General features: G+C 39.5%; 1 long non-coding RNA gene across 1 annotated transcript in view; it reads left to right on the forward strand.

The window, feature by feature from the left end:
- Positions 1–33: 33 nt before the first annotated feature.
- LOC124383100 overlaps positions 34–21171 on the forward strand; it is a 55243-nt gene continuing 34105 nt past the window's right edge. The window contains exon 1 of the long non-coding RNA XR_006925216.1: positions 34–175. This is a non-coding gene — a long non-coding RNA (uncharacterized LOC124383100). The remainder of the gene's footprint in view (positions 176–21171) is intronic.

Consider the following 21171-nt stretch of genomic DNA (forward strand, 5'->3'; position numbering starts at 1 on the left):
GTCTACACCTGTGCTCAATTACACCCTGCACCATGTCACTAAACCCTGTTCACAATGCACCCTTTATTAAAAATCGCATTCGTTTTCTTTTCTTTTCCCATGAAGTCTCATTTCCTGCCACTGTAACGTTCAGCACCCAACATTCTGTTTGTTTGTTTTGGCCAGCTGCATTTAGGTAAGACACTCGTTCTTCTTCCCTCAGTTACGTCTTGCTTTTACTTGTTTGCTGACATCTTGTCTGTTTATTGACACCGAACCTGCTTAATGTATTGGATTAGTCTTGCTTTTGATGTGTCTCAGTCCAGAAATCTCGACACATGAAGCCAGTTTGCAAATTATGTTTAAAAATCTTTATTGTTGTTGGTTTCTTTCTTTTGTATTTGATAGTTCATGTCTTGTGGAGTTTAATGTGCAGCTACTGAGATCGATACAAAATGAGGTTTTGAAATTCTCACTGAAAATATATGTATCGAATAAAGTACTAGGTGTGTCCTGTCAAAAGTTCGGACACGCCTGGTTTTTTTTTTAATCGCATCTCTACATGAAAGATTTTGTTTCCAAAAAAAAAAAAAAATCCCCCTTTAGCATTAATAACACTTACACACTGTTGGCAGCCAGACATTTCGTTTCTCCAAACGATCAGCTCTAATACTTTTTCATGCCTCATGTTGTGATTCAATTCATCCCAGACCAGTTGAATAGAATTTGGGTGCAGTGACTGGGCAGGCCTTTCTATAATTCCATTATGGCTAACACTCCAGACAACTGTTGGTTGTCTCTTCCAATGAGCTGCAGTCTAGATGAAATCACATGGCGATGCGATGAAGTGTAGCATGGTAGCAATGCTGGTTTAGTTTTCCTTTCACCTAGACCTTTCCTGCTTCCAAGCAACCTAAACCATTACAGTTCCACCTCTATATTTGACTGCGGTGAGGAGGTGGGGGTCCTGTTCTCTATCTTAAAAATCTTTAGAAACAAAACGACTCATAAGGCACGAGAATGCCCTCTGTAAACCAATCCAGCTCTATGACGATATGGTTAAAATGGGTTGAAGTGGAAGATCTCTTGCCATAAAGCTCTGATCTTAACTCTATTAAACACCTTTGGGAATGTTGACTGCACCCGAAGCCTACATCATGACACACAGGTTCTCGAGCACACTCCAAAATCAAGCAGAACATCTTCCCAGAAGAGTGAAGGTTATTTTAACAGCAAACAGGGATTTCATATGGAATGAGATGTTCAAAAAGCACATGGTCTGGTGTGAACAAACTTTTGTCCATATCATATCATCAAGAAGCATTTTATATTTTCAGTGCTAATCCAAAAAAAAAAAGAAAGGATGCTTTTAAAACAGATCTCATGTCACTATCAAATGTACTTGCCAATGTGTTCGAACAGCCTTAAACGAATTCCTCAACAGACTTCGCTTTCGTTCACGACGTGACAATTCCTCTAATTAAGATACGCGATGAAATGTCACCCGTTTCGCCGTACTGGAGTTGTACTAGTAGAAAAAACAAAAAAAACCAAAACAAAAAGCTTTATCCAGGACAAGTCTGAATGGCAGCTGATAGGGATCCTGGTGTTTGCTTAATGAGCAGAAAACCATGGGGGAGGAAAGAGAGATGTTCAGCTGCAGGAAAGCCGAATAGAAAATGAGACACTTCAGCCGATGAATATAAAAACATTGTTTTGGCATTTGAGAACAGAGGTTTTTTAGTTTTTTTAAGGTACAATGTATTTAAACCAACTTAGCAATTGAAATCAAGCTAGCTTAAAATATTTACATTGGGTTCGAGCAGTGTAAATGAAATTTCTCTTTACACAAAGGATCAATACAACCATTAGGAGAGTCCATAAAATAGAAAGAAAACACGTGTTCTAACAACCAGAAAAAATGTTTAAAGGTTGTAGATTAAAAGGTTGGGAGGTTAAAGGTTGTAGATTAGCCAAGCCAGTGATCGAACTGTAACATGGACTATAAACGTGCATTTTACCTCAGCAAGCGAAAGAAAACCGTCCTTCTTTTAAAAAAAAAAAAAAATGACAGAACCTGGACTAGAAGCGTTATTGCCTGATGTTTATCTTTTGTTCTCAAACCCGGAGTGTTTTATTGCAAAAACAATAGAATCAACCTTCTCCCTGTACCGTATGCTAATCCATCAATCACTGCCGTACCCATTCGCTGAACTCGATCACCTCATGCCCCTGTCTAGTCGTCTGGTGACCATCATCTGTCCCTTCACCCTTCATCAAGCATTTTGTAAAAACCATTAGATTAGCTTTCCGTTTATGTTCCGTGTAGGTAAACACTATCAAAGGTCAGGATGGAAAGATCGACAAGCTGGCGTTCACATGGTGACATTTGAGCTGTGAACTTGCCGCCGTCTTATTAAGTACACAGTCTCACAAAAGCAGGAAATGCATTCACTATCGCTTATTGGAATCATCGCGATATCTTGGTTCAAAAGGACAGGAAGCGTGGCTCCTCGAGGAAGTTCATCATGCTGGTCAGATGGGCGACTGCACATTTGCTGAAGGGTATGCGAGATGTTGGTTCCCCCTCCTGCTACATGCAATGGGCGTTGCCTGTATGCACTGTATATATAATGCATACCCCATTTTTCTACCATTTTACATTCCTATGATGGTAGCGTTTCTGTAACAAAAAAATAGACCTTATCATGAATTATAGCTTCACAACCTCTTGGCACATGGATGTTTGTTTCTCCAAATGTTCAGCTGAAATACTTTGCCATGCCTCATATAAACCAGTTGAATACTTTCTTGTGATACAAAACACTGGACAGTTTTCGGAGTACGTTCACGATGCACCACAGAGCGCCACAGTTGTGTTGAACAGCTGCTTCATGATATAGAAGTTAAATGATATAGACAATATAGATAGTTATATTTATTTACTTTTATGCCGCACTTGTATATTGTTGATATCTAGGGCAATTATGTGCAATAATAATAATTAGTGATGTGTGCAAAAACTTGAACTATTATTGTAGACTTTTCTGCCATTTGTTTTTCACTCCTGCCACACATTTCATTTCACTTGCTATGTACCTTAGCATGTATATTTATTTATAGATTTTTATTTTGATTTTTTTTACTATAATCTTTACTTAGATTTTTCACTGTGAGCATCTGCAACCAAACAATTTCCCTATTATCCCCTGTTTTGAACCCCGCGGCTTAAACAACGAAGCGGCTAATTTATGGAATTTTTCTGGGTTTTTCCCAGTTTCACATAACATAAGAGCAATGAGCTCATGAGAGACATAACATTAGACCAATGAAATTTCCGAATGAAAACGAAAAAACGCACCTCACCTGTGTTCTGAGTTGCACGGCTTCGAGCACGGTAATTTCTAAACGCACGACAATGCCAAAACAATAGTTGTGAAAGGAAGGAGGAAGACCGTAAACAATTACTTTCTTGGTAGGCTACTGTTTAGATACAAGCCGTTGTAACGCGTTGAGTCTGGGTTAAGGGTCTTCTCTGTTCTGGCACCAAGGTGGTGAAATGAACTTCCCCTAGATGTCCGTACAGCAGAGTCCCTGATTATCTTCAAGCGACGACTGAAGACCTACCTCTTCCTGAAATACCTAATTTAGCACTTTCCAAGTTTGTAGAATTCAAGTTATATTTATATTAAGTTTGTAATCTTGCGTACCAGTGTAGATTTATTCATTACTAAAAATTTTAAGCACTTTTGTACGTCGCTCTGGATAAGAGCGTCTGCTAAATGCCGCAAATGTAAATGGGAGAGCTCGCTAACTCCAGTTGCAACAGAAATCATATAAGCACAGACAGGTTTCCAAAACTCATGCTTTTTTATTTTTATTTTTTCTACGGGTCAGTGAAAGAAACTTAGAAATGAGCATCAGAAAATAATGACATATTCCTCGGTCTTGCACACATGCAGTAATACCGGAAAAATGAGGCGGCAGGCTATTCCCAAAATGCCGCTCTGCTCTTAAAAGGGCCACAATATATTTCACCCGTTACACTGTGTAACAGACACTGTCTTTCGTTAAAGCCTGTGTAAAGTTCATTAGTTTCAGTGTAGTATGTTTAGAATAAAAATCTTCGTAAAATTCAGTGGGTGCGGCTTATATATGTGTGCGCTTTATAGTCCGGAAATTACGGTAAGTAATTAGTGAATAACACTACCTCTTAATCATGGCAATGATGTGTTAAAATCAGGAAAAATGGGCAATCGTAAAGCAAGTTTGGCAAAGGCCAAAATTAGACGGCTAGCTGACTGGGTTAGAGCATCTCCAAAACTGTAGCTCTTTTGGTGTTCACGGTCTGCAATATTTATCAAAAGTGGTAACGCGAAGGAACAGCGGTGAACCTGCGACAGGATCATGGGCGGCCGAGGCTCATTGATGCACATGGGGATCAAAGGCTGGTCCGATCCAACAGACAGACTACTGTGGCTCAAATTGCTGTTAATGCTTGAAGGGTCAGGACTGTTTTGAGAACAAAAAGGGGGACCACAACAATATATTATATATAATGTATGCATGTATTCACCTCTTTTTCAAGCACAATGGTTATGAAACTGACAAATCAGCAATAAACCCACTGTGTAAACTCTAACCTTCAGGACACACATGCCCAGGTTTGCAAAGCTATAAAATGCTGGTGTATTTCCTAATTCTTATTCTTATCACTCTCATTAACTAACTTTTCTTGCTTGCTAGTGACAGGAGGTTCAGAATACTTTCTTACCCTTTAAGGTCACGCCCGACACGTGGCCTATAGCGTCGAATGTGTCCACTGGTAGAACTGTTGTTCCTGACCTTATTTAATTATGTACAGAGTGAATAGACAGGGAAGTTGCATAAAATAAAAAAATATACAAAAAGGCTGAATGTTTAAGGATTTGGTGTGTGTGTGTGGGGGTGCTTTTGTTGTTAATTACATATATGGAAAGTGAACTTGTAGGAGGTGGCAGCTTAGTGGTTACACCATTGGACTTTGGTTCTAAAGATTGTGAGTTTAAATCACACCAAGTTGCCACTTTTGGGGCCCCTAAACAAGGCCCTTAATTGTTCAGTTGTATGAATGAGATACATGTAAGAACATCTGCCAGAAGCTGTAAATGTAAACTTCTATGAATAACATTTTCATTGCATGGGTCAGTAATTATCATTCCAGTGGTGGACCAAATTTCCAGATTTTAGTCAGTCAAAGGTGCTTTCAATTGTAAAGCATCAGAAGCCAGTGGCATTTTTTTTTTTAACGTGGTCGATTGTCCTTCGTAATCTCTGTTACACATTGTACAGCTTTATAACCTTATTACATTGTGGGCTTCTTCTGTCATGCCAAATTTTGGAAACTGAACTTGTTTTTTTGTTTATTTTCTGAATTCTGCTCAAACTATTTCTCATTGTCTTGACTATGTGGGGAATTTTTTGAGTTGAAACCAAAGTTGTCTTCGAAATAAGGGAATGATTCAAAATAGACAAAAGGCAAACCAATACATGGATGCATGGTTTAAATATTGTACAAATTACGTTTGCATCAACAAGACGGACTCTCGAGGTCAAAGTAAAAGCCAAAATTTATAAATATAGAAACCGTGACCTGGGATTTGAACTCATGACCTTCTGATCCAAAGTCCGACACTTTAACCACTTCCCAAATCTTCAAACCAAAAGTTCAACACAAGGCAAATAATTAGCTCCAATTTGCTGTTATAACAGCCTCCGCTCTCTTGGGAAGCCTGCGGTGCAATCAAATCATCCCAAATTTGTTCAATAGGGTTGAGGTCAAAGCTCCTCAGCAAGCCATTCAAGATTTTCCACTTTATCCTATGTAAACCAGATCTTAAAGATGCTCCCTTTGTGTAGGTTTTGGGTCTTGTTGTATAAGTGATCGAGTGCTATTCAATTTCAAGTCATGACCTTTCGGGCCACTTAACAAATCTTCTACGCAAACTTCAGGGCAATGTCAAGGAAATCCAGGAGAATTAGAACCTACATGAACCTGGACCTACTTGACTTGATTCAATACAGTATATGGAAAATTCAGACGTACTCAAATGTGGTTTCATTTCATCTTAATGTTCATTTAACATTACAATCGGTTGTCAAGTCAAAACGGCAACTTAAGCCATGGCAAGTTGACAATTCAAATTTTATACATATTACCAAATTTTAATGAGTATTGCAGGATCCAAGCACATCCCCAAATCGACGAGAAAACCAACATGATGAATATCAAAAGCGATTCCTAAAGGCTCAATTTCTGCTGCTTGACTTTGCTCAGAAATTCAATTTGACTCGGGATCGTCCTCAGCAAAACCTTTGTGTTTTGTTTTTTACCTGAACCTAAAGAATTTTACCGTTAGGAAAATTCCTTCACACATGCTGTGCCTTTGACAGTGTAAAGGTAGAACCTTGGCTTCACTTGAATGAACATTGGATTGAATAGAAGCCCTTCTTAAAAACCCAATTCACATGCAAACATGTATTGATTTTAACGCTAGTAAAAAAAAAAAAAAGGTCCCCGTTCTTTTGATGGAGCATCATAATACCCATCAGTCCTTGGAGTCGCGCTCATAAGGCGAGTACTTGCATATAAATAGAGCTTTGACTTTTAGAATCACGGTTTGTCTTTTTGGAATACTTCAAAATTAATCTTTTATGCTTTGCCAAATTGCGGTCCTGGCATTTCGGGCATTTGTGTCTTCAAGCGATTAGGTGCAACAAGGGTGAATTTCAATAGCTGTTAGTGTAGGCTGCATAAATAAGACACTCAAGGATGGAAGGCACTTCAGTGTGATTCATTCATGACCACTGAATGGAAACAATAACAACTTCATACCCTTCATGCCTACACCTGAAGGTTGACTCCAGGTGGATCCCCATAAGGTCCTGGTTTTATATATAGTACTGTATATAGACGAAGGTTTGTGGACACCTGACCATAAGATTGTGCTTTTTGTACATCCCATACCACATTAAGTCATCATTTGCTGTTAGAATAACCTTTGCTGTTAGAATCTTGGTGTCACCCTAATGAGGATGGGTTTCCTGTTTTTATTTTCCCCCTGTGGTTCCTCTCAAGGTTTCTTCCTCATAACATCTCAGGAAGTTTTCCCTTGTCACAGTCACCCTAGGCTTGTTTATCAGGTGTAAATACACCAAAGTGTAAATATTTGGAAGTTGAAACCTGGTAAACGTTTCTTGAAATCCTGGTTAATAACTCTACTTAGCATGCTAACTTTTTGACGTTTCTCTCGCATACCCTTGCCACCAAGGAAAGTTTAATAACTTGTCTATTGCTCCTTGTTACCATATTTCTGATGTAGTAGTGTTCTATATACTGTAAGTAGTATTGTTACAGAAGCTTGAAGTCTGTTAGATCTTTTAGCTGCTAACTTCATGACCAGGGTCACAGGAGGATCTGTTTCTACCGGCTAATGTAAAAATGAGGTATGTAAATAATTAGAATAAACTTTTTGTAGATGCCCTTATATAGAAGGACTTACAAAAATGCTTTGCTGGTTCGATAGGACACAATCCGTCTAAAACCTTTTGAGAGAAAATAGATGTTAGTGCAAAAAGTGCTATTTAAATACTTCTGAAAGATTCCTTTAAATTTCCCTTAAAACCTCGGCTGTTCAGACTTCTATCAAGAACATAGTCTCGAAGCATGTCTTCCTTGTATCCTAGAAATTGTGGGACCAGTCAAGCAGTGTTTGTGGATTGGGTGGTGGGGGTTAGATTAATGCTCTGAGGTAGAGGAGTGGCATAATGGCGTTTTTTGGCATAATAGCTGAGCATCATACATTTCAATCTGATGCAGGCAGCTACAGGAAGCCAGAGGAGAGAGTGTAGCAATGCGTCGGTATGGGTGAACCTAGGGAAGTTGCCTTCAGGATCAGTTGCAGTGGTTCAAATGTCTTTCAGACCTGATAAAAGCAAGTTGGAGGAGTCTAGTCTGAGCAGCCAGCAGAACATTTTGGGAATAAATGATGGAAGAAAACTCCTGACTCAAACTCGCCACGACACCCGTGGCCTCATTTGCGTGATTTATTTTGTTTATTTATTTTTTTAAGTTGTTGGAAAACAAAAGGTTTTGAGCTCATGATAATTTGAATAGATATCAGTGTTTGACTCATTAATCATTCTATTAATAGATTGGTGTGCTAAGAGTAACGTTTGCGTTGATTGAGTCTTTTGACAAAAATGATAATAGGAACATTATAGCCATAATATATCAAAGTAATTTGGATACTTAAGTTTTAAGTGAATTCGAGGGAAAATATTTGTGTACCTTTTACTTAAGTGATACTTTGAGGAGAGCTCTTCTACTGGAGTAATATTTTACCAAGTGTACTGTATCTCTGTCAGGGAACCAACCCCAGCCATTAGGGTTGCTCAAGCCAGTGCCCTCTTAGTGCCGGTCCCAAACGGGCTCTGTTTCCACTGCACCTTCATCTCAAATATATAATATTAAATCTAATTTATTATAAAAAAAGGATTAGGTTGATAGCCTAAGAACGAAGGAACCTACTGTAGGATGCCTATTAAATTTCCGCCAGACCGGCAGCCAGCAAAATCTTGGTTCCATTCATTCTGATTATGGAGCTCCCTTAAATAAAAAATAATAATGAATAGAGCCCTTTGGCCACATAGTGATTGTAAAAATTGCAGGGGTATTTGTTTTTCATCATCAGATGAACCATAATAAATCACAGAAAAGCCAGGGGTCGTTTCTTCCTGCTAGGGCTTCATAATATTGCAAAGCAATTGCACTTCCACGACCAGATAATGTCGGAGATGTATAGAAAGTGCACAGTGATAGGCATGATCAAACAAAGCAAGCAAGCAATGGATTGTGACCTCGCACGCTCTTATACTTGAGCACATCAAACAGATGGATGAGGAAACACTGAGAGGATGCCTGAGTCAGAGGACAAAAGGTGATCGCCTCTTTGGTAAACAGTGCTGGTAAACAATGCTGAGGATTGTGCTGGGGTTTCAGCAAACTACAAATATTGTGCGCTTCTTGCATCATCCACCCCAAGCCGTGGCACTGTTTAGCAGGCCTACGAAGGAGGTTAAAAAAAATAAATTGGATGCTGAAAGGTAAAAAGGAGTGCAAGAAATGTTTAATTCATTCGTTGTCATTACTGAAGAATAAGACGTGAAAGCATTCCACCTATACTACACCCTTGTGTGTGTGGGAACTCCTGGTGAGATATTCTAAGAAGTTCTAGTAGTAAAGATGATGCGGTTTGATGCATACATTACATACAAATCAAATCTCTTCGAAACTCCTCGACAAATTGGTTCAGGTTTGGAAAGACCATGGTCCCTGGTGTTTATATGGAATTCGTTGAAGCGCCAACACCTATGTAATTACTATTGTTTCCCTGTATTGTACTTCCAGTGCTACTAAGTACTGTATAGCCAATTTGTTTTTAGCTAGCAACAGTCTGTACTCACTTTTGTGGCAACACAACACATGCATCAAGGCTGGCTGGCTCATCATCCATCATGCAAGCCTGAAAAGCCAACACACAGCCTAAACCTGGGTGGGATAAAAACCATGAAGTATTGTTGATAAATATGGTGTATCATTATTTAATAGCACATTATCTGTGTGAAGCTGCTTTGAGACAATGATCATTGTTAAAAGCGCAATAAAAAAAATGAATTGAATTAAATTGAATAGAAGACTTTAAACACAGTACAGTGATGAAAAGCTACAGTAAGACTTTGGTGTAAACATTTTAAAGATGGCCGGACGTCAGTCATTGACGATCTCAGTTGTAGTGGTTTCTTGCCCACAACAGTTATTTCTGTGAAAATACAACGTTGATGGTTCAGGCATACTGACCAAACTTTCTATGCCGAATAACAGGGATAGATGTATAACCATACCAGGAGAGTATGTTGAAAAATAAATGCAGTTTCCACTCCTTACAATTAGATCTTTCACTTTATAAACCCAAAAATCCCAATTTTGCCTGAGCGCCCCTTTGTTATTCAAGTCATCTACTTTGTTAGTGAATTTAACTCAACCTTTGGTACCCATATTTGCTCCATTCAATCGCTTATCAATGGGTCTGGTTCTATACGAACAAACAACTGTTTGGATCGAGGAGCCTGGAACCAAATTCAGTCGTTAGTCAGTATTCAAATTTGCAAGAATTGCTGGCTAAGATTTGTTGTAGACAAGCATAACATTCTTGTCTAACATAATTAAGAAAAGTGCTTGGAAGACAATGTTTTTTGTGGTTTGTTATGTCCAAGACACAATTCATGGTGGGTAAAATATCCCAATTGTGGAAGAATTTGCATGGGGAAAATGTCCACCGAAAATGATGACCTACAAATTACCAATTCCAAAATACATTGCCTGTGTGAGGACAATCCATGTAGCATGGTACACATTACAATGTAGAATATGGTACTTCCTCACTATTGATCCACCAGTGCTTACTGGGATTTAATCTTATTTCCTGCTTTACATAATGTCTCACAATTATTTTATTTTATGATTATTTTATAATTGAAAGGACAGAACTTTTCTTGGTGATTACATAGCATTTCTGCTCATTATAACGCCTTTTGGAAAAACAGTAAAAATAAACCGGTCACACAGCGGTAGTAAGGGAGGTACCCAAGTCTATTGCAGATCGCTAATTAAAAACAATTACCCTCTTGGACCACATACACACTTTTCATTATGCAGAGGTGTTGGTGTTCCAAGCCTTAGGAACCGTTCCAAGAAATAAAAAAACAGCACTTGATTTTTGTGTCGTCTTAAAGGAGCTGGAGGTTGTGATGGATATGAATAAGAAGAATCGAAGCATGTTTTTTTTTTTTTTTGTGCCAGCATGTGGGAATGGGGAGGGAAAGTATTGCAGAAATACATGGGGGCTACAAAAACAGAGGGGGCGATGAGAAGTGGGGAAAATGTGGCAAAGTGATTTCACGCTTTAGTGAGCAGGTACAAAACCTGCGAGAATGTTTGGCCATTGCTTCCAAGCCTCCAGTGTCTCCGTGCTACCACATATGAAGGTCAGGAGCAGCCTGGCATCACAAGTCCATGAGTATAAACAAAAAAAAAAGCAACTGATTTTTTACAATTTCTGGGAGGGAAAGGCTTCTTTGTCCATGACCTTGTGGATGAAATCCATTGTTGTTGACATCCTTGTGTATCTCACCCCAGCCCTAACCTAAATAATTGCACATTTCTCACACTTTTTCTCAAAACTATTTTCTCTCAGTGAGATGTAGACGGATAGTGTTCTTAGTCTGTGTCCTACCCAGGATTTTTATTTTACGAGGCACAAAAACATTTCAAGACTGGTTTTGTTTACAATAAAGTACTTTATTTATTTATGTTTAAACACTATTACCTTCTAAATAGTCCCCTTGCACAGCAATACATTGATCCCGGCGTTCCTGTCATTTTTGGAACATATCCTGGAAGTCTTTTTTCTTGAAGCGCATCAAGGACCACCTACGATTTGCACCGGATTTCCGCAACGGTGCCAAACCACCGAAATTAGAGCTGGATCTTTATCTTTGGTAAAAGTAGAAAGTGAGATCATGTATATTGTTCACCGCTGATCATCATGCACAAGTTGCCTAATGGTTTTCAGTGGTTGAGCTTGTCGAAGGTCTTCCTGCAGCAGTTTGTATTAAAAACATTTTATACCACCTCGTATATTTCTGCTTTTCAATAAGAAAGTCATAAGATGGCATTCGTTATATGCTTCAAGACATGATTTTGAATTGGTAATTATTAAAAAGGTTTTTCACAAAATCACCCTTAAATTCTTTAGAAACAGAACCTGCAAATATGAAGATAAAAAAACAAAAAACTTTATTAATTGCATTGTGCGAATCATTAAGCTTCATCTTCCATCACTATTCAGACAGAGGAAAATTCTGCAAAATCCATACTTTATCTCAGAAATGCGCCGTTCAAGAAAGCCAATGGTGAAGTCTTAACAAAAGCAGAGCTGCTCCAGCTTTCCGAATCCAGAATGAACTCTGGGTCTGGTGGGAATTCTCTTCCTTGTCTTTGTCTCTTTGGATCATCTAAAGGCTTGATGGCAAGTCATTTATTCAGAAATACAGTTGTGCCCCTGTAGTCTACCGGCTCTGAATTAAGCAGAAACTCATGTATTATTAAGCATTGAAACCCATAGATTATTGATTACAGTCTTGGCCACTTCTCCCTTCTGTCTCCACCGAGGTTCCGCTTCGGTAACTCCATGCAGATCACCGGGTGCGATTTCTCGAGCGCTTAAAACAAAAAGAGTTCTCGGTCCTCATAAATTCAAAAACCGCACCATTTTTCTCAGCCAACAATGCCCTTATCTCTCTCCGAGAGAGCTCGATTATCATCGTGCTCATCTCTCCACCGCAGAAGCAGTACTTTCGCCAAATGAGCCATTTGGGGGCTATAAGCGAAAAAGTTAAGTCTCTCGTTGGAGAGCAGGATGGAAAATGACTCATGCATTACCCTTTTAGCGTTTTAACCATAGAACACTGGAAGCTGGAATTTCCAGGCATACATTTAGCAGATTAATGGACAAAATTGCAATGGAAGACATTTATAGCTTTGTCCTGGGTTTGACGCAAAGAGGGGAAAGCAGATCCAGACTTTGTACAATGATAGAAATACGAATTTCATTTGGGATTCGATAAACACATTAATTATAATGTAGTCTACGTAGATGTTTTTTTTTTGTCAGTAACAAATAAAAAAAAAAGAAAAGAAGTTGTAGATGTAGATGTCTTTTAGGAAACTATTTGTAAAAATGGGTCTGATGAAATGAATAGTGCTTGGTAATTTGCTGAAAATAGGCAGAAGATATGGAAAGCTCTTAAATTATACAGTAGATTTCTTCTAGTTTACAAATTATGAGCATTGTGTCCTCTGGGTTAGACGGGATTGGACGAGACTTAGTTGTTTTTTGAGGTTCTGCAGTTTTGAAACTGTGCCACCAATTCTCAATGGGACTGAGATCTTGCACTTGACCTGTAGAACATTCACCTTTTTGTCTTGCATTGCCTGGGGACTAGTGTCTGGCTGTCTAGACTAAAGCAAGTCTTTATGTAATATTCCCCTGTAATTGTCTTCATCCAGCACCTATTTGTTTTCTATTTCCAAAAAGGGCGTTCGAGTCAATCTGGGACTTTTAATTGTACAGATAAAGACATGCATGCTAGCATGGCAGTTCTACACGCAGTAGTAAGTGGCTAGCATGTCCAATTACTGATAGGTGCCGCACATGCCGCAGGCCAATCCATAAACCATTAATCAAGATGGCAGACAACAGTGTTTAAACATGCTTTTAAGGTTCCAGTGACCACTGTTCCTGCCACTCTTCCCACTTCATCCAGGCCTGCCTCTGCATAGCGTCCTCATCGTTTGGAGGCCACTCTGTGCACCCGGGGATGGTTTCTCATCAACGCCTTGGGTGGTTCCATGAAATTCCGGAGTAAGAATGGGAGCTGTGAGGATGGATTTGAACTGTAGTTAATGTCAACAGTTTTCAACACTGAATAAGGCTTCTGATCACCATCATTGTACCCCGCAACATTGTTTATCTGCAAGAAATGGACATTCGGTGCAACCCAGATGAGGATGGGTCCCCCTTTTGAGTCTGGATCCTCTCAAGGTTTCTTTCCTATTCTATCTCTGGGAGTTTTTCCTTGCCACAGTCGCCACCGACTAGCTCATCAGGGACAAACTTGCACTTATAAAGAACATATTCATTTTAATCACCACATTATCTGTGTAAAGCTGCTTTGAGACAATGTTCATTTTTAAAATTGCTATACAAAAAATGAATTGAATTGTTATTGCATGGAACAGTGCGTGATGCTGAGGTTTCTTGTGAACGAAGGTGTAAAACCCACAGATATCTACAGAAGACTTCAAGCACAGTAGGGTGATAAGACGCTCAGCCACAATCAGACATTTGTATGGTGTCAACGTTGGCGCACCTCCATCGGTGGATATCCTTGTTGTAGTGGATCCCTGCCCACAAAAGATATTCAGATCTCACTTTGCATTTATTAACCAAGTACCAAGACAGCTTTCTGTTTTTGACTGGCACAGAAGAGTTGGAAAAAACAACAAAAAAAACTTCCTCTGAGTCCAGCAATTCAAGACTGATGAAGTCCCAGGCGTACTGACAAATCTTTCCATGTCAAATCTTAAAGTGTATAAATGTATGTTGAAAAAAAATTGCAGATTCCACTTACACTTTGTTCTGTTTTGTTGTATGAACTCAAAAGTCTCTGTTTGACTTGAACGCCCACTCGGATGTCACCACAGTGATGGTGTTAAAGAAGGTATAGCTCGCACCACCACACGATACTTACCCAATAGAGCAGGGGTGGCCAACCCGGCTTGCGAGCCGCATGCGGCTCTTTGGCTGGTTTCATGCGGCTCTCACGTTCATATCGATTTTTGTGTGTTTGATTTTTAATGTGCGTGTTCGCTTTGCTTACGTTTAATACGGTATTTTTAAGACTTAAATGAGCTCGCCCCTATTGGGAAAGTTTGCGGTATATCAGACCTTGGCATGAGGCCAATCATAAATTACAGGGATGCACCGAGAATTTTCGGAAATACCTAAATCACCGAAACAACACGGCAGAAACACAATTGTAATGACGCAATAAAAAAGCGCAGCCAGCACACGGTTATCTGGATAAGAGCAACATGTCTGCGGTGTGCGGAGAGCGATTTGCAAAACATGCAATGCTGAAATTTCAAGAGTGGGTGTATCTGCAAAGAGTTTCTCCAAGTCGGGGTTTAATTTATCACCTGAAATCCAAACATCCCGATTGCCTTCTAAATATGAGAAGAACGCGGCGCAGAAAAGTAGTCAATCCGAGCATTCGCACTCCGTCTGTAGTGGACGTTTTTGAAAAGACAGGAAAGTTTTCCAGTGATGGTGCCGAGGCAAAAGGCAGAACACAAAAAATGATGGATTTCATTGCCTTTTGAATTGAATTTTCATTTCGGTGCATCCCTAAAATATTATCGTTGGTGTGGCCCTCTGACACAATTCAGGTTTCTCATGTGGCCCCTTGTAAAAATTAATTGCCCACCCCTGCGGTATATTCATTTCACGCACATGCGCATTTGACGAAAATACCGTATTGAACTCAAGTGAACACGCACATTAAAAAAACAAAAAAAACAAAGTCCTTGTTTTCTACACTGAAACACGTGAAATCAAAGCATTGATCTGTTCTGACTGACACCCATGTGAAAGAATTGCTTCGAGTGGCAACAACGGAATACGAGGCAGATTTGAAGGGGATTGTTCAAGGCAAGGATGCCAAAAGTCCCACTAAGTAACATGCATAGTAAAAGAAAAACGCTATTGTAAATTATTATATTTTTGTTTGTGGACTTGGTTGAACTGAGAGTTTGTGTGTGAGACAGTGCACACAATGTTCATTGTTGAAAATGACTGTCCTGTGGTCTTACAACTGTGGGAGTCAATTTCTGTCATTATGTTGGTGTGTGACATTTACAATAAATCTGGCTGAGCAGAGGTGTGTGTGTGTGTGTGTGTGTGTGTGTGTGTGTGTGTGTGTGTGTGTGTGTAAGAGGAAGGGATGGGTGATGTTCACGTGTGCCCATGTGTATGATGTGGCTCTTTGCGGTAACACAGTCAAAAATGTGGCTCTCGGTCTCTGACTGGTTGGCCACCCCTGCAATAGAGGATATCGATCTTGCTATAATCACACCACATGGCTTTTCATGAGCAAAGTCTCTTTCTAGTCACTCTGCCATACAGTCCTCCATTATGCTGCCCGTCAGCTGCACTCTCATTTCACTCTCAATCGCTGTACTCTGTAGCTCCTTGAAAGTGGAGTGGCTTCTTTTACCAGTGTCTGTTCGGTTTTGATTGACGGCTTAGTGCTGGGGTGGTCGGATGCTGCTTCTAGTTCCTGACTATCGATCCAGCAGTGCTTACTGGGATGTCCAACCCCTTTTATATTCTATAATCGTATCATTAACCTTCTTGGAATTCTCTTTAGTACTGTATGCTCCTTAGTCTTCATTTCCACTCGATTCTGTCAGACTTTCATTTTGACTTTCCTGTGAGAGCAATGAAATAAGTAAGTCCTAAGAGGCCATGCATTCAAATATGATTTCCTCATTGTTTCCTCACCATCAGTAATTTTTCAGTGTATTTTCTGTGTATGCATAAGAGCATGTTCTAGAGGCAGCATCATGGATGACCGCATTCGCTATTACTTTGATCAGGAACTCAATCAAACACTAATTGCTCCGTGTCTGTCAGTGATTGACAACTTACACATCAGTGTCTGACACTAGCGATGAGTCATTTGTTGTTTAATGCGACTCAGAAGAACGATTCGTCTCAGAGTGATTTTCTACTGGACGTGCCAGAGTAACAGAATATACCTTCACAGAATCTCAATATTTAAATTCCTGCCACCAAGATGCTCCTGTGTCAGTCACAGCTCAAGGAGATGAAACTCAGATTGATTAAAAACATGTGCCAAATCAAACGTGCGGAGGATCCGCTGTGGCGACCCCTAACGGGAGAAGCCGAAAGAAAGTTTATTAGCATACTAAGCCGTATATTAACGTATTGGAAGAAAAACGGTCGTTCTATGTAAAATCGGACACCCGTACCCACGTATACTCGAAATGGAATGATCCTTGTTTCATAACACTTCTGCGAATAGTGTGAGATTCGTTGTCGAATTAGGCTCCTCCTATTAAAGCATTGAATCTTTTGTTAGTGGGCACCCCTAGTAAACTGATATATAAGAAGTAAAAACCTTGTTCCTTGTACATATCAATCTATTTCTAGTAACATGATAAAAACCTGGCTGTGGAGAAATCACCTGACGTCCGTAGCCGTCGCTATACGGTATACTGCGCACTTATGACTTCATCCGATGAATGACGTAATCCATAGGCCACGATTTTCCAGGCGGAAATGAAACATTCATAACCACAGCAGGCTCTCGTGTGTAATTAAGGAGGCTTTCGTTTATTGCTGACAAACTACAACGTGTGTAATTAACTTGGAGTTATTGGGCCACAGCTCGAAGAGCAAGCCTATCCGTTATGATGTTTCTATCTCTTTTTGTTTTTTTCCCCTCTTTGCTTTTTTACTTACATTTGCACAATTAAAAGAACGGAACCGAACCTGACACTGGTAGAAAGCTGGCGTTCTCCATCTGCTTCGTTTCGCTGAAATGACTCCATCTAAAAGCTCTCTCAATAGGAGACCAAATAATTTAAAAAGAAGTTTATTAACAGCAGACTTTTGCTGTTTTCGGTAGTATAACTTCCCATAGAGACATATTATCTCAGATGATGATGATGACTGTTTATAAAACCTCCCACTGGTGCTCGATTGGATTGCATTACGTTGACTGTGAAGCTCGTAGCATATGATTTACATCATTTTTTATTCTCATCAAAACCTGAAAAGCATCCAACATGCTCTCTGAATGATGGGAGGGGGGTGTTTGGGGAGGTCAGGATCATCCTGGAAGAGACTGAAGCCATCAGGTTAGAAACAAATTTGTATTGATTGCTAGTGAAGCTTATGAACAGTTTTTTTAGAAGGAGGAAAGACATTTCAAAACAGAGCCGTAAGATAAAATAATGAAAGAAAAAAAAAAAGAAAAAACGCCCAAACAGGGTTTCAAATTTGACTTTTTTTTTTAAGAGCAGTAAGAATGAAATTCAGAAACACATCATGTTAGCCTAAACCAAGCCCTAAATTCAACTATTGCTAAACTTGCGCTTTTCCATAGTAAAATAACCAAAATAAAGTCCATTTTTACGTGTGGTACTACAACAACAAGAGACTCGTGCTAAACAAATTTTCGTAAAAAAAAAAAGTTAATTATATTTGGACCAGCGAAAGAAAGAACTGCAACACCGTGGAAAGCGCACAAAAACATTCTAAAGCGATAATGGGAGCATTTCGAGGTGCATCAGAGGCAGCGTTACATGGACATGGACCCGTTTACAATTATTTAAGACTTAGAATAGCGATTTCAAGACTTTTCATGCCCTGAAATGACTTTTTAAGACCCTACAGAAACCCTGCTAACCAAAAACAGATTCATTCCGCTCCATTTCATTTCGAATACCTCTGGTTGGAGAGCTTCTTTTTTTTTTTCCACATTCTCCAGTTCTCAACATTTGTAAAGTAAGAAGTACAAAAAATAAATAAAAATTACGCATTTCCCGGGAGCTCGTTTTCACCAATTTGTCTCCAATTAACCCGGCTGGGGTTCAGACGTTGCTTCATTGTGTGCCATTCTGGGGCCACGTTTGAATGCTTTTGCAATATCTGTTTGTATTTACTTAATGGGTGGGCTCAAAAGGGTCCAGCGCTCAGTAATCCTTTGCTTTCAATTACCGCTCACAGCTTGGTTCTGTCTCTGGAATAGGAGAAGAGGTTATTCTCAAAGTGCCACCCCCCCCAGCTACCCCTTCCACCCTCTTTAACCAGGGAATGCTGTTTCTGCATTTGAAACTGCTGTTCATGCTGAGCTGTTGGTTCCTCTTCGCATTAGTGTCATTCTCCATGAATTCTGCTTTTTTTTTTGTGGAAGTGTTTATTTGACGGGAGTTTCCTACTTGTGGTACCGCTATTCACAGTGATATGGATCTAATTTACTAATGTATGGGTAAAGGAGCCTTGGATCCATATAGTCTTACTCAGCAGTTTTGTTTTTCAACCTTAGGTGAAAAGTCGTCGTCTTCTTGTTTCGGCTTCTCCCATTAGGGGTCGCCACAGCGGATCATCCATCTCCATACCCCCCTGTCCTGTACATTTGCATCTTTCAAACCAACTACCTACATGTCTTCCTTCACCACATCCATAAACCTCCTCCTTAGCCTTTCTTTTTTTCCTCCTTTCTGGTGGTTCCATTTCTTGCTGGTTGAGAATCACCTTTTTTTTTTTTTGGTTCATGAAACATAACCTGTAAGATCTTTTGCTTTTAGTAACATTATATGTTCAAAAACTAGCTAAACTCTAAAGCTTGCTCATTTTTTGTTCACAATTTCACCCAAGTTTGAAGTGTCTATCAAATTTCCAGATGACAATGAGGGAGGCCAAGCAGGCCAAAGATTGTTTTGGTGGTCAGTTCCATCTTATCACATCTAGTATATAGCCTACCTAGCATGCCCATCGCCCAAAGCAAAGCGGTTAGATTGAAATATCAAGGGCTCCTTTTCGCCCTACTTCCTCCAGGTTGTTCTCTTTTGCAGTGCGAGAACTAGAACACTACAAAAGAAACCCACTCTTGTCTTGTTCAGGTTGGGACTTTTATACCCTCTAAGTCAGGCAATCCTCTTAGCATCTGTTTGCCTCATTTATCTCTGTCAGGTTTCCTGTCATATGTAAAAAGATGAATCAAGCTTCTATTTCCCCCCTCGCCACGTCAGTAGTCAAAGCAGCAAGGAGCCTAGCAGTAATTAGCTTTTCCACCTTTTAAAATACAACCACCCATTGAAATGCTGTCATGCCTGTTGGAAAGGAAACGAGAAAAATGGAAGTTAGAGTTTTTTTTAAAAGATGGACGCCTCTCCAGCATAAAAAAAGGCCAAGCTATTAGAAGGTAAGATATTGTGTTGAAATAGCTAGTTCCTTTTAGCTGTGTGCACCATACGCTGAACATTTACAGAGTTTGAAGACTGTGCTAAAGTGTCATGTCAGCAATCTGCAAATACTCGTCAAACGACATACTAATGATACAATACGCAGTACAGGCTTCATGCCAGCTGACAGCCACTCTAAAGACATCGATACTCATTTCCAACCAATAGTTATGTTAGCAAGAATCCTTGAAAGAACAACCATTAAAATGATTTCAATGTACTACTCTTCTGGCCTCCTGTTGGAAAAAGGTTTCCAATGTACGTGTAAAGAATCCAATCTTTTTCCAACCACTAGACTGCAAACAAGCAGACATGAGGGAGTTGCCATGCACCAACACAATTACCCTGCATGAAGGGGCATCAATACTGAAGTAAGCCCCCTTCTCATCACAGCATCATAGACCTTGTGTCAATTATGGAGGCCATAACCAAATCGCAATTACCCACTACCCTTTGTGCCCTCAGACGTTTGATCCTCACACTGAATATTGTCCTATAAACACTTGAGCAGAAGTAGAGTGAATGCTAGAGGACAGCACTGGCCACTCATAAATATTTGATAATGCCATATGGTTTTGTCAGTGCCAACCCCCAACCACCCACCCATCCCATTCCTCCAGTATTAGTGTTCTCTAGGACATGTTTGGCAAGCTTTGGATCTTCTTCAAAAACAAACTTCCGTCATGCTGAGCAAGTCTCGCAAAGCCAAAATATCGGCTATCAAAAGAAACCAGAAATTGAATTCCACATGAACAGAGTGTCCTCCTTAAGATAGGATATCAGTAGAGATAGTTGTCATGACGATTTTGCCAATTTATACAGGGATTTCATTTCGGATTTTTTAGCTCAATCGCCGCACCTCTTATATAACTAGCTTCAAACCTTTAGACAACCCGCCAGGAAGAAATATAAAAAAATCTTTTGATATAAGATACAATCTATGGTATTAAAAAAAAAATAAAAACTCAGCCAGACAGGAGTTCCAGGATCGGTACTAGGACCAATTTAAAATAAACGTTCAAAGAGAAATGGCATTGGTTAAAAAGTACAACATAATTTTAGGATATTTAGCGATCATAAAAAAACAGTCAATTCTTTTATTGTTCTGTCAAGTCCGATTGTAAATCGGGAACTTCATCTATTGCAGACAGTAGTGTAGATGGGGTTTTATTGAAGGTGTATACAAATCAGTACGGGTAGTTTCTGATTTCCAAAGGAAATGTGTTCTGATGACCCCCATAGTAACTTTAAAAGTCGAGACATGGCCTAGCCTACCCAAGAAGGGTGATCGGTATGAGGAATATATTGTAAATATTAATGATTTAACAAATTACAGTACATAATTGAGCAAAACAGTGCAATTTACAGTACCGTACTGTAAAAACTATACAGTATAAATGTATATGCTGTATCGCTATTGACATCGTAAGATCGAAAAGTCGAACCATCTTGAATTTCTTGTATACCCTGCTTGGCTA

This window comes from Silurus meridionalis, chromosome 3, assembly GCF_014805685.1.
Source record: "Silurus meridionalis isolate SWU-2019-XX chromosome 3, ASM1480568v1, whole genome shotgun sequence".
Taxonomy (NCBI): Eukaryota; Metazoa; Chordata; class Actinopteri; order Siluriformes; family Siluridae; genus Silurus; species Silurus meridionalis.